We start from the raw sequence: 17,319 nt of genomic DNA on the forward strand, positions 1-17,319 counted from the left end.
CCTACTCTAAAGTTTTCTGGAATAATCCTTTTTAGATTGGTCCATTGTTGGGAAGGTTTGAAACTTTTCACAGTGGGTTCTTCTTTAGACTGCCTAATCTCAGAGTCGCACTTCTTTTTTCTCAGTTTCAAAATGGGATTATAAATGCCAGCCTTTCCTGCCAGGATCAGATGAGTTAAGTGTTGGAAGGGCTTTTGAAAATGCCAGATCCTATTCCAGTGTGAGAGGTCAATCTTTTTACAGTCTTTGAACAGTCTCATTTTTACTAGGGAAAAATGAATATGGTATTTAAGAAAATTGTTTAGAGGGTTTGGTGTTAATAACTATGAACTTTCTCTGTGGGTAGAGGAACAGAGTTTCTTTCAAATGGGCAAGGTGGCAATTGATGGGTCTTCACCCACTGAGGTTGTTTAGATTGGGTAGAAGAGGCATTAGTGTCCATTCCTGGAGAGCTATCTCTGCCCTGTTGTCCCTTCTCATACATGAGCTACAGTTTTATTTTTAAAGGGCTCAGGGACATGTTCTCAGAGCTCCCTGAATTTTGTTACATCTTGTCCTTATAAATCAACAAAATGAGGAAAAGCCCTTGTATTTTCTGGGGCTTTCACTGAACGGGAATTCTGGAGAGTTTGGATCTATTTCAAGGTTGGCTGAGAAACCTTTTTTTAAAAGTGCCAGACTGGAGAAAGAGGGCAAGGTTGAGGCTTCTTGAGTTTGAATCCTGAACTAGACTTACTCTTTTACAACATTGGCAAAGTGTGTAGGTGTTTAAGGCTACATCTTTTCAAAGGTAAATATCATTGCTATAAAAATGTGGATTGCCAGTAGATTTTGCTGTCACTCATCATAAAATGCTGAAAGGTAAAAGATAATCCCGAACAGCAGCTCTGATGGTAATTTGACCTGGGGCTTTAGAGCTCCCAGGGTCACTGTCAGCTCTGTGTTCGGATACAAGAAGGGAGAATATTAATGGTTTTCCTGATGAAACAGCTCTTCTTTGAGTCCATTTGAACTACTTCCTCTTTAGTTTGTGAAAAAACTTGTAAGAGCCCCAGGAACCACTGTGGGAAAAAAAAAGACTATTATAAGTTTAGGAATTAGCCTTTTTCTCCCAAACTTGTACCTAGGATTATATTACCTATTCATTGAGAGTGGGAGATATGCTTAAAATGAAGGATACAATTTGTTTCCCTTTGTACAAGGAGAAAGTGGGCATCATGGGGAGAAAGGATATTGGCAGAAGGCCGTGCCCCATAAAACTTCATAGAATTAGGACAAAACCAGAAATGGAAAAGATCTAAGAGGTCATCTTCAATCCTTCCACCACTTCAGGGTTCAGTACAGGATCATTCCATATGGAATCCTTTTCTCATTTTGTCCAACATGGTATTAAATAGCTCTACGAGTGTAGTTTTCACCACTCCTGTGGGAGAGAGTTTTTTTGTCCCATAGGTTTTCACCGGTAAATTTTTCCTGAATTTTCCCTTTATATTCTCTAAATATTTGATAACTCCTCTTTGCATTTTTTAGACATTTATCTTCAAAATAATTTCTTTGTTGTGTCAGCTTCAAAAAAAGGTTTCCTCATAGCTGTTTTTTATCTACACTACCTGGATTTAATTCTTTTAAAACTTTCTTTAAAGTCAGTCCTTCCAGACACTAATCTGTTTTATTGCTCCTAGCTGAACTCCTTGTGATTTATGTCTCCTTGGTAATAAGATGCTCTGAACTATATCAGTATTTGAGGCCTTAGCACAGTTAAAGAGAGTAGGAATGCCCTGTTTCTGCCCTTTGATGCTCACATATCCTTAAATCACCCATATTGTCTTTGTTGTTGCATGTTGCATTGCAGAATTAAAGGCAAAAATGATTTTGGTATAGTCTCAGCAATTTTGCAAATGTTATACTTCAGCTATCACTTTTAATCCAGTGATAACTGTCATCATAATGAGCCTCTTAAAATAATTAGGTCTTCTCAGTAAACGGCCCTGTAATAGGCATTTTGGCATAAGTACCTTATTTTTTAAAAAAGAGATGTATTGGCTTAAACATAATATAGAATAATAACATACATTTTGAATAATTAGATACAGCTACTAGCATATTATGAAATTGAGTGACATAGGGAATAGAATATGGAATTTGGACTCAGAAAGCCTGTATTTCAGGCCTGGCTCTATCACTTATGAATATGTGGCCCTGGGCTTGCTGCTTCTCTGTAATATATGGATGTGATAATACCTTCTCTGCATTGCTTCTGTGAGGGTTCTGAGAGGTATCTGTATAAAATATTTTGTCAACCGCAAAGCACTATGAAGGCTAAGTATTCCTACTTTTATTAAAGGCAGCTTCAGGAAATTTATAACATATATGTTTAATATTTTAAAGTGGGTTTAAGGAGTGAATAAGATGCGGTAGACCAAAGTTTATACAGAAGAAAGGAAATAGAATTAGGGAATTGTTTGAGAGGATTAAGAGAATGTAGGGAGAATTTTTAGGGAGAATTGTCTTTAAGGAATGGAGGTGGAGAACATAGGGTGGCTATTTTTTTTGTGTGGTAATGAAAGAAGAGACTAATCTTTAGTTTTGTTATATACGAACATTAAAATGAACTGATAGTTCCAGCTTGGGTAACATACACTTTTCTGGTTAATTCATTCATATTGCTACCTCAATGTGATTTTTTGTTGTTGTTTTCCCCTGAATTAATAGGGCAATTAACAAGTCATGTGGCTTATATTTTCCCAAAACTTTTAAAGCATATTAATGCAGCTGCATTTTCTCTTTCTAAAGTCACTGTTTACATAAACTTTGGGAACTTCTCTAGTTAGTCCTTTAATACAGTTACTTATTCCACTCTTAGCGTAGGCAACTTGAACTTCATATAAACATGATGATGATGGAGGAAATAAAAAATAGGATTGTTCTTCATATTTTGGAGTCTTACCCTTTGTCTATCTATGTGATGTTATGCTTTTCTTGCTCCTAACAAAGAAATCTTGGGTTAATCTTTTGTTCTTAAGTTTATTTTGCTGCAGTCTGCCTCTTTGTTGTATATTCAGTGTGATTTATTTGTATGCCTGTCTCTTTACTGCCATAACCATATCTTTAATCAAGATATACACCATTTATTATGCACATCAAAAGCCAGCTTAATATTTCTAAAATATCATATTCATCATGTCACTTTTTTGCTGGAAAACTTTGATTATTTTTGGATTGCTTACAGAAAATGTTCAAACTCCTCAACTTGGCATTCAAAGCCTTTTTAAATCTCAGCTTACCTTTTGTACCCTATGTTTTCATATAACTTTTATTACAGCCCAGCTTGATTTTCACTGTTTCCTTAAAACACCTTTATCTCAACCCCCTTTGTTCAGCCATTCTATCTCTGCTTTAAATGCCTTTTTCTTGGCTCTGTTAAAATCTCACCACCCACTCCACCCAATTCTTGAAGACCCATTGCAAATGCCCCTTATTTTCACAAGCCTTTCCTGAACAGGTCATTTCATAGTTATCTCTTCTTTCTCTGGACTATTAGTTCTTTCTCATTATGTTGTTCTTTTGGCCCCTTCTGCCTTGTTTTGCTTTTTAACTTTTCATATATATATATATATATATATATATATATATATATATATATATGTGTATATATATATATATATATATATGAAAAGTTAACTATATATATATGTATTTTTGTTTTACCTTTTCAATTAGAATGCAAATTCTTTATAGGAAGGGACCATATCTAATTGTTGTATATCCTAAAATGTCTAGCATTATGTATGACACATAGTAGAACTTCTGCAAATATTTTTGGCTGCATACTAGGTTAAGAGCCTGTTAAAGGCACTGGAAAAATGGAGGTTACCAATGAAGAAATGAGTAAACACATACATAAAGATTCTATTCACTTTTCACCTTCAATGCATTTTCACACGAAGTCCATTCTTAATATTTATTTTAATGACATACTTCATTATTTTAACTGTGTATTCTTTATCTTTGGTAGTCTAAGTGTCTTGGTTTCATACTGTGCATTAAATCAACTCTACCACCTGATTTAAAGCCTTGCACTGGACCCACACTATTTTTTATTGTATCTGTTTCTTCTTTGCCTTTACTTTTGCTTTTCTTGGTTAGCCTTACGTAGTTTCTACACCTAATTTTCCAATTCCCAAATTAATAGTACCTTTTCACAAATTTAAATGTTTTTTCAATCTTCGTCTCCTGAAAATTTTCTCTTCTGAGAGCTTCTGAAATCCTAAATAATGAATGTGGAGTACACTTTGTAAACTTTAAGGCACTATACAAAAATTATTATTGTATTCCTTTCTCCAGGAAGTTTTCCTAGTTTTAGTAGAGGTGAGGTAGTTAGTTCTTTATCTTTCTATTCCCATTCCATCAATCAAGACATATGACATAAGAACAGCACAACTGCCAAAATACATATTCGCCTTGAACTTATCCACCTTTCATTATCTCACTTTATTTACATAAATGTTTCTTGAAATCCAATTACATTTAACAAGTGTTTATTGATTACCTGCTCTGTGTTTAGTTTCATGCTGGACAAAATGCAGATTATCAAATAAATAAAAGATACAGTCCTATATCAACATTAGAGCACAACAGTAATCATTGCTGTAGGCAAGATCCACTAATCAGTGTTAAAATAAGTAGGCGAAGTTTAAGGCAAAGCAGGATATTTGCATAGCCTCAAAGCATCTCTCTCATAATGTTAATTAATTAATTAATTATTGTGGTGGTTTTAGCATATGACCACCAATTCTTTGATACTTTTAGGATGTGGAACTTCTGTTTTCCCCTTGAGTGTGGGCTGGATTTAACAACTTGTTTCTAAAGAAGAGAGTCTATAAAGCAGAAAATAGTAACTTTACAGTGGAGAAGCCGTCAGATATCATTTCAACAAAGTGATCAAGGTTAACATCAGCAGATAGGTCATGTTGATATCATGTATTCCCTGATATCATGTGATGAGAAGGGCACTTCACCTTTGTGATATTCTTTCCCCAAATCCATAACTCTGTAAATATAAGAAAACACTAGTCAAATTGAAGGATACTCTACAAAATACTTGACCTTTCCCCGTCAAAAGACACTGTCTCTGCTGTCAGTGATCTAATAGCTTGTTAGTGAGATAACATTTATAATGATAAAACTGAAGAGTAACACAAAGACAATATAGAATGAAGTGCTAAGTGGAACAAAATAGTTTGCCAGGATGTGACAGGAAAAGTAGAGATGAATACTGGCCAGACTTAGGTGGGAGTTAGGTTGGGCCTTGTAAAAGATGCCTAGACTTTGGAGAAGTAGAGATGAGAGAGGACATTTCATTCAAGGGAAAGAGCCTGAGGCAAAGCCTAAATATGTGTTTGGGTAATAAGGAGACCACCCGCCTAATAGAAGGTACGTGTTAGAAATTATATTAGTCATGTTGCTAGAAGCGTAACAGATTCTTTTTTATAGAAGCCTATTTGCATATTTTTTGTTCAGTAATGTTTATAATTTAAAAATTATGAAAAGCACATGTTAGAAATTATTCTAAGAAAAACTCATATTTCTAGAATTATGTCTAATTTGAATTTTAAGAAGTGCTAATGTATTTTTGTTAGCTCCAAAATATGTACTTAAAAAAGAAGAAAGTACACGTGTGAGAGTAAAGGTTGGTTGGGTAAATCCAGATCAGATGATGAGAATGTTGAATTTTAAGCATAGTAAAATGGAATTGGCCCTATAGGTAAATAGAGGCTATTATAAGTTCTTTTACTCCATTGGAGAGGGGAAGGACATGTTTTCAACATGGATAATGACGTTGCCCTCTCCCATTCTTCTTTTCCAAATCATTGCACACATTCATATACTCTAGCTAAAGTGTGTTATAACTGAACTTGATGAGGTTTGAGTTATGAAGCATGTTTGAAGGACAGATAATTTAAAACTAAATTATTAATTTGGTTCTTATAGGGTATATAAAATAAAGGTTTTAGAATTTGCTTGATAATTTTTGTTACCCTTCCTTCTTTTACAGAGTGAAAACAGGCTACTACTTTGTAATATTTATTCACTCATGAATTTACCCATTGAGCAGGCAGCTAGCTCCAGGCCCGTTTGATGCTGAGACTGGGAGGATGAATGAGGCCCAGCTATGGTTGTCAAATTACATACTCCTGACCTCTTTATCACTTCAGCAGCATCAGTCAAAAGCAGTTTCTAGAGATTTTTAGGCCAAGAAAAGCCTCCATTCCGAGGCCACTATTCGGCATTTCATGATTTGTCTGCCAGCAACTTTAGAAGGATTTGAAACAATTTAATATTGTATTAAAGGGTGTCAGAAATCACCTGAAGTTTTATATATGTTTTATTCTGCCTTTTGGAAACAAAGTGGGTGCATTTTTATAATGTTTGAAATTTGGTACCAGGTCCTGAGTGCTAGTTGCAGCTCACTGTACCCCTGTGAATTTGAATGTGGTATCTAAAGATACAGTTATCATGCCATTTAGTCACAGTTTAATCATTGTGGATCTATATAGTGCTGGAAGTGGTAGAGAGGAGATCTGGAAACTCTGGTCTACTGCTTGTAGAGGTGGCTTAATTTCAGTGAATCAAAAAGTCTAGTAAATAGGCGTTTCAATCACAACCACATTTGTATAATTTATCACCTGATCATTGGGGCTAAAGGTAATCCACAAACAGTTATGTGTTCCTGTACAACACAAATTGTGCTGCTGTTGCCAATACCAAATATCACTGTTTCTCTTGCCATATTTATTTATATTCTCTCTCCTGTTCTCCCAAGGCCTCCTGGTGGGATGGGTACGTCATGGAAGAAAAGAAGTTTCTTTCAAAATTCCCTGGGCCTGTTTAGCCTGCCAGTCACATGGTCTGGGCTCGTAGAGTCAGGAGCCTCTTCTGAGAATCCTTCATCAAAATGGCTTAAATGTTAAGACTCTTAGCTTCTGTGCTTCTTAGTACCTTAATCAAGTTTTCAGCTGTCTAGATCTATGAGGCAATGGATTGGAACTCTGAACAGTGTGTGTGTGTGTGTGTGTGTGTGTGTGTGTGTGTGTGTGTGTGTGTGTGTGTGTGTGTGAGACAGAGAGAGAGACAGAGACAGAGAGAGAGAGAGACAGAACATATGAATATTTGAGCATGAAAGAATTTGGTGTGTTTTATTTTTTACACTTGTCCATGGTGGTGATGTAGGCAAAGTAAATACAATTTGTAGACTAGTGGCTAGTTCTATAGAACGTATAGATACCTTGTTGAACTCCTTTGTCTTTTGGTTTCATGATCAATTTTCTTCTCTTTAGTACAGTGAAAAGCAGTGTAATTTTGCTTAATTCAGTACATGTTTTTTAAATTATAAACCAAATGCCAAGGTTAGTCTAGATACTGGGGCTACCCAAGAGGAATAGAACATGAACTGTACTCTCAAAGTGCTCTGGCCTTAAATATTCAATAGAATTTCTCAGTGTTCTTGAGTATCATCACTCTACTTTAGTCAGACTAATCTTTGCTAAGTCTTTCCACTTTGCTCATAGTATACCCTCTACCCTGAACACTCATTTTCTGTCTTGAATTAAAATTTTTACTTGTCCTTCAAAGCTCTGCCCAAGTCCCCTGTTTCATTAAGCCTTCTGCTGAGCCAATCCTCATTAATCCTCTCTCATTCTCTAAATTCTTCTGAAATTCTGCTCTGAATACTTGATCTAATTTAGTCCAAGTGCCCAAGAATTTATGTTTGATTGACTTAAGCAGACATCATTTTTGTCTCTAGGAATTTACAATCAAAACACACTGGGATTGACATACGCATAAAAATCCATATAGATAACCATCATCACATTGCATGGAACAGATATATTAAGTCAAACAAAAATTTATGTTATTTACAAACCTTAATGCATGTGTTTTGCTTTTTGTGTGGTGAAGAATGAAGAGTGAAAAATATAAGCTGCATATTTAGAAAAGATGGGGTACATATCTGTATCTGTATGTTTGTATTGAGGGAGCTGGGGATCAAACCAGTACCTTATTTTTTACTTGCTCTGGAAAGGCAAAAACACCTTGAGAGATGGAAGATGAGAATGCAAAAGTTAAATTGCTCAGATTTGGGTCATTATCTTTGAAATACTATGGAAGAATGGATGTTCCCCGTGCAGCTTAATAATAGTAATAATATAATAATATTACCTAACATTGTTGGGTGCTTCTTATGTGTCAAGTACTATTTTAAGGAATTTACATAGATTAACATTTAATCCTTTTATCAACCCTATGAGGAAAGTAGTATTTTCCCATTTGACAAATGGGGAAACTGAGGCACAGAGTGGTTAAATAACTTGCCCAAGGCCACCTAGGTAAAGAGATGGGGAGCAGGGACTCAATGACATCACCCATTAAACCTGAAGGCTTAAGTGGAGCCTGTGTTAATGAACTTGTTTTTCTACTAACTAAATGTGTCATTGTGCAAGTTGTTAACCTTCCTGAAGCCTTCCTTGTCCATAAAATGAAGAAAATGGACCACATTATCTGTTTGTAGCATCTAATTCTGAGATTCTATGAGTCAAAGATCTCAGACATAGAAGGCATGTAGGAAATAATAGCAATGGGAACAAGATAGGATATATTCAAAGGTTAAAGGATGTAGAACAAGCTGTAAGGGCTATAGAAGTTCAGAGAAGGAGATTAAGTGAGAGCTGGAGTAGTCAGGACAGGTGCCTAGGAGGAGGGAGCTTGACCTGGCCTTAAGGGTAAATAATAATAATGCTAATAACAGCTACTGTTTGTTGAGTTCTTACTGTGTTTTACATTTGGTATCTCATTTAATTCTTAAATCAATCTGTTGATAAACGTGTGAGCATGCACGTGTGTATGTGTGTATATATGAAGAAATAGGGACTCAGAAGAGACATGTGACTTGCTTAAGGTCATAAGATCAGTAGTTAGTACAACCAGGATTAGAACCCAGTCCTATTCTCTCTTCACTGTGCTTAGATAAGAGGGATCCAGTCTTTGGTTCATTCACTATTTCATTTATTCATTGACTCATCTATCAGGCACTCAAAAGCCCTATACTAAGTATCGTGGAGCAGTAAAAAAAATGTGTGCCATAGACCCTCCCTCAAAGGTTTAGTGGGTTAGCACACAAAATAGTTGTTAGGAAAAACAGCAAAAGAATAATCACAGGGAGACACATGAACAATTGAAAGAGATGATTGTCACACTTTATGACATTTGAAGGAATAGGACAGCATCTGATCCAATGGAATAGAACTTATTAGTTCTATCCAATGGGATAGAACTATTTTGGAAGCAGATGAATTGAAAAGAATACTAGAAATGGATCAACAGTGTCACTGATGTAAGGGAAATGGCAGGAAAAAACGCAGAAAAATAAGAATATTTGAAAAAGTTGTTGGAAAGTTACCATTAAATTATTGGGCAATTTTAGAATTACTTTGTTTTTATTTATATACTAGAACCATACTCTGCATTTTTCTTCTTTCAAGTTTTGAGGCCAGAGAAACCTTGTGAAGGATAAAGGGAACTGATAAGGGTGAAGTTTCAAGAAAACCCTTCCTTCATACCTCTCTTCCTTATCTTTCTCTTTGAACTGAGAGTTTGTTAAACTCAAGTAGAGATTACTTTTATAGACATTTACAATGAAGAAACTATGGAGCAAAGAGGTTATATATTCTACACAAAGTAAGTAACTGTGTTGGTAAGTGGCAGAGCTGTGGCTGGATCCAGGACAGTCTCACTGTGAAGTTGGTGATTTTCACCACCCCCATTATAGCATAACAGCACAATATTCCTCATTCTTCTACCAAGACAGCTTCAAAGCCCTTTCCTCTGGGGTTTATATTAATTTGAGTCTGATTTGAAAGTTTGAGAATGGGGCCAAATGAAAACTATGATTGTTTACCTCATGGCTGTTTCCATCTGGTTTGGGCAGTCTTTGTCTCCCATCTATTCTGTCATCTCTCTCTAAGGAAACTGGGTTCCCTTTCTCCAGCCTCTCTTCATCCTCCTGCCTCATTAATCTTTCTGAAGCTCCATGTTCTCCTGTCACTGCCTAGCTAGAAACCTTCAAGGTTATCCTTTGTCTAATTTAAATCCTCCTCATTCTCCTCCAGTTTTCCAAGGCCCTCTAGAGTCAGCCCACCTTCCTTGGCCAGCTTCCTCTCTCCTCTTCCCCACAGGAACCTGAGTTTATTCACAAGCAGATGGTGTAGCTTCCTGTCACAGAGAGCTCCTACTCATTCTGCCATTCTCTTAATTTCTAACCCTCTGGATTTCTCACTCCATCATCTGTCTGCCCACTTTTTACCCACTTCTAAATTCTTCCTGCCTTCCAGAACCCTGCTCAAATTTGTCCTCCTTCTCTATGAATTCTTCACGATCTCATTTATTCATTCATGAAGTGTTTATTGAGCCTGAATTTCCAAGGTATTTGTTGTATAAAAATCACTCTTTTGGCTATTTTCATATTCTGCCTCAATGTTCTCAGGTATCTTTTTGTGTATGTTCATGTAGACTTGGCTCAATCCCTAGATTATAGGTCACTGTGACAGTGATTTTATCATTTTTGTTGTTGCTACAACATCTAGTAGCTGTCTTTTGCCTAGTAGTTCTTCAGTGTATACTTGTTGACTGAGTATTTGCCATTTATTGGGTAGCTTAATACACTAAAAAGAATAATAGCTCTTCCATTCATTGTTTCTGCTTTTTAAAAAATTCATAGTCTATTTCTGGTTAATGCTTAACCTCCTTATTCATATTTTTACTTTTAAATTTTTAGGCTTTTTATTTATTTTATTAATACCAATGAAATGCATGCTCATTAATATAAATTCAATAATACATATATCATAGATATAACCACTTTTAACAGTCTGGCATGTACCTTTTTAGACCTTTTTCTGTGCATACATATGTATATAAAAATTTAAATGTGTAAGTGGAATTGTATTTTTGTACAACGTGCTTATCTAGATAACCTTTTAGTCAGAAATTATGGGCTGTTTTTCAGTGGCTAAAGAATAATCCATATGTGGATGAGTTGTAATTTAACCATTCTTTCTAATTCATTGGTACTTTTTTGCAAGAACTTCTCTGTTTGCTATTTGTCTGTAGTTTCTAACAGAGCAGTGCTGTAGAATCATATCTTTTTCGTATTGGAACTTGATCTAAATTATTTATTTTCCCCAATGTCTTTTTAACCACCCTTATCCATTTTAATCCTTTTAGCTATAATGCATTATTTGAGCAAATGTCAAGAAAACAGTCACAGCAAAACTAACCCTGTGCATCAAAGTACAGTTTTCTTTTGTAAAACAAGTGATTTTAAAAGTTTTGGATACAGATAGAAAGTGACACTAAAAATATTTTGACTTTTTTGTTCAAATAGTATATCACTGTGTGATTTGAAAGAAATCCTAGCTGTCACTCATCTTGTTAAAGCTACTCTGTGAATTTGAATACTACTCAGCCAGAGAAGAGACACTTATAAAGACTTCACATAATGAATGTTTTGTGAGAAACAGACTAAAGAGGGCAGAAGTAGCCATTTTTGAATAGCTCACTAATCAGTTTGCAGGAGAAAAATAATCACACTTTACATTTGTAATGTTCTTTAAAATTTAAAGAACTATAGAATTATAGAACTAAAGAATAATAGAACTATAGAATTATAAAAACTCCTCTGATCCTCACAGGAGCTATGTATAGTAAGTTTATTTAAAATTTTGGCATTTCTATATTATAAATGAGAAAACAGACTCAAGGAAGTTGCTCAGAGTAATACAGCTTTTAAGTGGCAGAACTGGGATTAGAGCTCAGTACCTCTGTCTTTAAGCCTGATACTCTTAAATGAGGTATACACAGCTAATGATAATCCCTCCACTCTACTTCAGTGAACCAGGTGGGTACCTGTGTTCTGCAGTGTTTGGGCCAATCTGAAATAGGAAGGCTAGAATGGGCCTGTTGTTTCTTTGTGAGAGGCTGTGTTTGCTTTCAGGTGTGCTAGGCTCTAGTTTAGTCCCAGATTCTTTTTAAACTGTTCTTTATTGATAAACTTCTGGACAGGCTGCAGGATGCCATTTTTGTAGATTTGACACCTGAAACTCAGACTCCTTTGAGACTGGAATCCAAACCCAGGGTGAGGTTAGAACTAGTCCAGAGAATGGCACAATGGGGACTTTTGAGAGTACTCTGTGGATGCCAGTATCACTGAGGAGACTTCCAACAAAGAATTTAAAAGCCTTTTAAGTTCAGACATTCATTAGCTATCACGGTGCATCCAGTGAGAGGGTTTCATTTACCACAGAGGAGGCCCATACTGCGTAAGCAGAGGAGCTGGAAATAGAACATGAGCTTTTGGTGATAGTCACTAAACCATGCACACTTTAAAAAATGTTTGTAATCACCATTGAGGTGAATCTTTGTGTATCTCTTAGTGCGCTAATAGGTACACTCTTTTCATCTGGGTGTTTATTTCTTTGCAATTGTTGAAAAAAAAACCAGATTGTGGACTTATTTCCCTGGCCATTATGAATCCTCTTGGAAGAGTAGACTCAGGTTAATTCACTGAGCTGTAGATTCAAAAGAAACTGTAGTCCAGGCTTAGCCAAGTTAAAACCCATAGGTGAAACTAAACATAACTTGAAACCATTAGAAAAATAAATGCTGTTGTTTCATAGAACATTTGTAGAAGCGAATGAATGATACCCCAGTCCAAAGGTCAGGATTTTCAACAGCTTGCAGCAGAAAACTTACACTTATTAAATGTCTTCACTAGGAGTTTTTGTGTTAGTGGATGACTGAGGTCTTTTGTTTCTTCTGTTTCCCTCATGGCAATAAAGTTGAAATTTAGAAAGCTTTCAAAATGAAATTTCTCATAGAAGTTATAACCACAGGTTTTAAGTTTTCATCACCTAAATGTGGAACAGAACAATTGAAAATTTGGGGGGAGGGGAAAAGAGGTTTGAGGACACATGTGGTGTGTATCAAGAATCAGTGTAAATCAGGAAGGTGCGGTAAGAGGGATTTCCTGTGTTACAGAACTGCTGAAATAGTGTTCCCCCAGCCTCCATCAATACATTCCAAATTAAGGTGCTGGCCTTTTCTGACACCTTGCAGAGATGGTGCCCCTTACCTGACACATTGTAGTTTCCTTGAAGCTTCAAACAACAGTTGGTTGCTAAGAGAGCTCATCCTGGGGATAATGAGTTCTTTGATTGTGTCCTTTCTTTTGTACCTCATGAGTTTGGCAGGTACCTACCTGTAGGATGGGACCAGTCTAGTATTTTGAGTCTGTTCTTTTTTATCCCTGCTATAGGACAATTCATTTCCAGGTTTCCAGGTCTGATAATAATAACTACCAATTATTGAGCACTTATACATCCCAAGTACTGGGCCAAAAGCTCTTCAAAGGTGATCAGATTTTTTCCTCACAACCCCTTGAAGCAGGTATAAACTGTCCCATTTGATAGAAGCTTAGAGAAGTTAGTCAGTGATTCTGGCTGCATTCCCCTAGCTAGGGGAGCTTTAAAAAATGTTGGGTCCTAGGCTAATTAAATCAATCTCTGGGGGAACCAAGGCATTGTGATTTTTAAAAATCTCCCCAGATGGTTCTAAAGTGTACATCACGTTAAGAACCTCTGGGTGAAGTGATTTGCCTAAGGCACTTCAGCGCATTTGTTGTGGAGTTCAAGTCTAGACAGTCTGAATCTAGAGACTAGGTATAGCCAACTCTACTGAAGTAAAGCCTAAACTTTAATGTGCATGTGAATCGCCTGGGGATCTAGTAGTTAAAAATGAGATTCTGCTTTTCAAACAAACTCCCAGTCTTGCCATGCTGCTGGTCTGGGGACCACATTTGGAGGAACAAGGCTTTCCTACTGGTTACTAATATTAATACTTATGGTAGCCAGAAGGGGGAAATGTTCACTGAAAGGCAGCAGCAAGATCGGGAGCTGGGAGGGGCTTCTCATCCATTTTACTTTAGTAGTGATGGCAGGGATCATGGGTTGATTATGTAAACTATTCATGGTTTTCCTAGGGCTAAATAACCTGTTTCAGGTTATTTCCCTGTTCCTGAGATCCTTGGAAGTTTAAGACTGTGGCCAAACTAGTAAAACATCACTTGTTGAGGTATTTTCATTTGTTAGTCATGTAGAGGTGTGGGTTGTAATTGTTCAATTGGTCACCTTTCAAAACCCTCTCCTCCTCTTTTTTTAGGGAGACTGAAACAGGAGTTCAGGCAAAAAATCCACAAATTTTCAGTTAAATGCTCATTCAATAAACATTTATTAAGCACTTACTGTGTACCAGCATTGCAATATGCTCTCCCAAAGGATACAAACACGAATGGACATAGTCCTTGCTCTGATAGAACTCACACTTTAGTGGGAAAAATGTCATATACAATAGATAATGATGTGATGGAAATACAAATAGATAAATTACAGAGGAAGAAGCAGTAAACTTCACCTGATGTAGTTGAGGAAGACTTCATTGGTATCACCGTTATTATTTCTGATTGTTATAAATGTTATTATTTATGATTGTTTTAAATATTTATCAGAGTTTAGGTTATTAGACCATTGCTGAGATTTCTTCACGTTTCCTCTGTATTACATATGGTTTTATAATTTTGAGATTAAGGGTGTAGATGATTCTCATCAATTACATGCATGAAAAAATTGACATTAAATGTATTTTCTTCTTGAAACAACAATATTAGTAATATCATCAGCCTATATTTATTGAGCACTTCCAAGGTGCTATAAGCATTGTCTTATTTAATCTTTTTAAAATAGCTTTATTGTTATATAATTCACATTCAGTACAATTCACATACCACTTAAAGTATACACTTCAATGGCTTTTAGTATATTCACAGAGTTGTGCAACCATCACAGTCACATTTTCATCACTACAAAAGGAAACCTCACATCCTTTAGTTATCTCCCCCAATCTCCCCCACGCCCCAGATGGAGGCAACCACTAATATACCTCTGTCCCTGTGGGTTTGCCTATTCTGGGTATTTCATATAAATGAAATTACACAATAGGTGGTTCTTTGGGAATAATTTCTTTAATTTAGCATAATGTTTTAATATGTTTACATATATCAGTACTTCATTTCTTTTTATTTCTGAACAATATTACACTGTATGGATATACCATATTTTGGTTATCCCTAAAAGAATGTTTCTTTTAGTTCGTGAGTATAATGAAACCTTTTTGATGCAATGCTAAATGTCCTTCCTGCCTGTTTGACTGCCTTTGGTATTTCTTACTTTTCCTTTGGTCTTACTGTTGCTATCCTAGTCTAGACCATCTACTAAAATGGCAATCTCTTTTTTTTTATCATTAAATTTTACCGGAGTATGGTTGCTTTACAATGTTGTGTTAGCCTCCGCTGCACAACAAAATGAATCAGCCATACACATACAGATAGCCCCTCCCTTTTGGACTTCCCTCCCATTGGCAATCTCTTAATTGGTGTCAGTGGCCCTAATTTCTTTGAAAGAAAGACAATAAACAGTTCTTGAGCGCCTACCTTCTGCAAGGCACTTTATATTATATCTCATTTAATCCTTACCAGGCAGGTTTTCTCATCACTTCAAGTTGAGGAAGCTGAAGTTCAGGAGGTTAAGTAACTTGTCCCAGCTTTACAACTAGGACTTGACAGAGTCAGAGTTTATGATTCTAAAATCTTTGTTTTTTCAACAATACGTGGTTGCTGCCAGTACCTTTTAGAATTTTATCATATCTGGTTCAGTGATGAGTACATAGTGGGTGGCCAAAAATGCTTGCTTACTTGTATTGAATTCCTGTTTAAACACATCCTTACAGCATTTAAAAGCCAGAGAAGGACTAATGATCCTCTTACTATAAAATAATGATGCCTAAGGACTCACTCCACACTTCATCTTAGAGTAGACCTCTGTCCCTGGTATCTCTGCCCTTGAGTGTGTGGTGGTGTTTTTAAAAATCACTATATACCCTGTGCCAAGCACAGGCCTGGCACATAGTAGGTGCTCAATAAATATTTGTTGAAAGAATAATGAATGAGTTAGGTTTTAGTGGTCTCGAATCCATCAAAATTGAAAACAGAGGTCTTTAATTCACATACCTTGAGGGTAGTTGTCCTTCCAGTGGTTGTTTCTGGATCTGTTTGCAATCACCGCAGAGACTACAGAGAATCTATGAATCTAATGTAATAAAATATTCACATGCAGAAAATAGAGATATTGAGGAGTTACAGCTTGCATGTGAAGAAGGAGCGCTCACATCTTGAGAGTCTTGCTGTCTTAGAGCAAGCTTGTTTATTCAGAAGGAAAAAAAAATACAGGGAGAAACTAAAAACAGACAAAAGCCAAATGGACAAATCTTAGTAATGGGTTCATATCCTGGATTCTGTTCCCAGACTGGCAGCTGATTTACTTGGCTGCTCCCAGCCCCTGGCTTACTCCCCCAGTAGTCTCATTTGCTTTACTAATATAGGAGAGGGCTGTGGTGAGGGCATGGAGTAAGCATTTTGAAACCTTGATGACATTGGTAGGCTGATGAGTTACCACCATAGAGACCAGTGTCATGCTCATCCTCTGGCAGTCTTGCTTTATTGGAAGTTGACAGGGCTCTGGAAATACCTGTGAGCATAGTTTGAAAAGTGAAATTTTCTTGAGAATGAAGGAATATAGGGTGGGTTTTTGTTTTATGAATATTAACCATTGATCCCTTCTCTGGGGTTTTTAGGCATGGTCAGGAGTATTTGGAGATGAAGGAATGGTATTCTTTTATCTTTTGCTTGTTTGTTTGTTTGTAACTGCTTAATATTTGGGAATTGATGAACTAAAAGTAATGATTATGTGCCATTGGGCCAATACCATTTCCAGTATACCAAGGCCATTTGGGAACCAGTTGTAAAAGGCATTCCTTGAGAGATGAAATTGGATTGGGATTTGGGATTCGAAGACAATCTGAGAGTTAACTCAAGGAGTTTGGGTTTTATCCTTTAGATAACAGAGAATCAAGGAAAGATTGTGATTAACAAAATTATGTGTGATATTTTAGGAAGATTTATTTCATAGCTCCTCACAGAACAGAACAGTGGTAGATTCCTAGCTGCAGAGGGACCAAGGAGAGGCTAGTGAAGATATCCAGGAGTGAGATGTGGACAGATTACATTAGTGAAGCAGCAGTGGGAAAGAAAAGGAATAGTTAGGGAGTCATTACAAAGGAAAAACTGACAGGACATGGTAATTGATTTGATATGGA

The 17,319-nt window shown here is 36.3% G+C and overlaps 1 protein-coding gene across 3 annotated transcripts in view; it reads left to right on the plus strand.

Moving 5' to 3' along the window:
• Positions 1 to 17,319, plus strand: part of HPSE2 (heparanase 2 (inactive)) — a 573,464-nt gene that overhangs the window by 3,786 nt on the left and 552,359 nt on the right. The window lies entirely within an intron of this gene.

Source organism: Mesoplodon densirostris, chromosome 1 (assembly GCF_025265405.1).
Source record: "Mesoplodon densirostris isolate mMesDen1 chromosome 1, mMesDen1 primary haplotype, whole genome shotgun sequence".
NCBI lineage: Eukaryota > Metazoa > Chordata > Mammalia > Artiodactyla > Ziphiidae > Mesoplodon > Mesoplodon densirostris.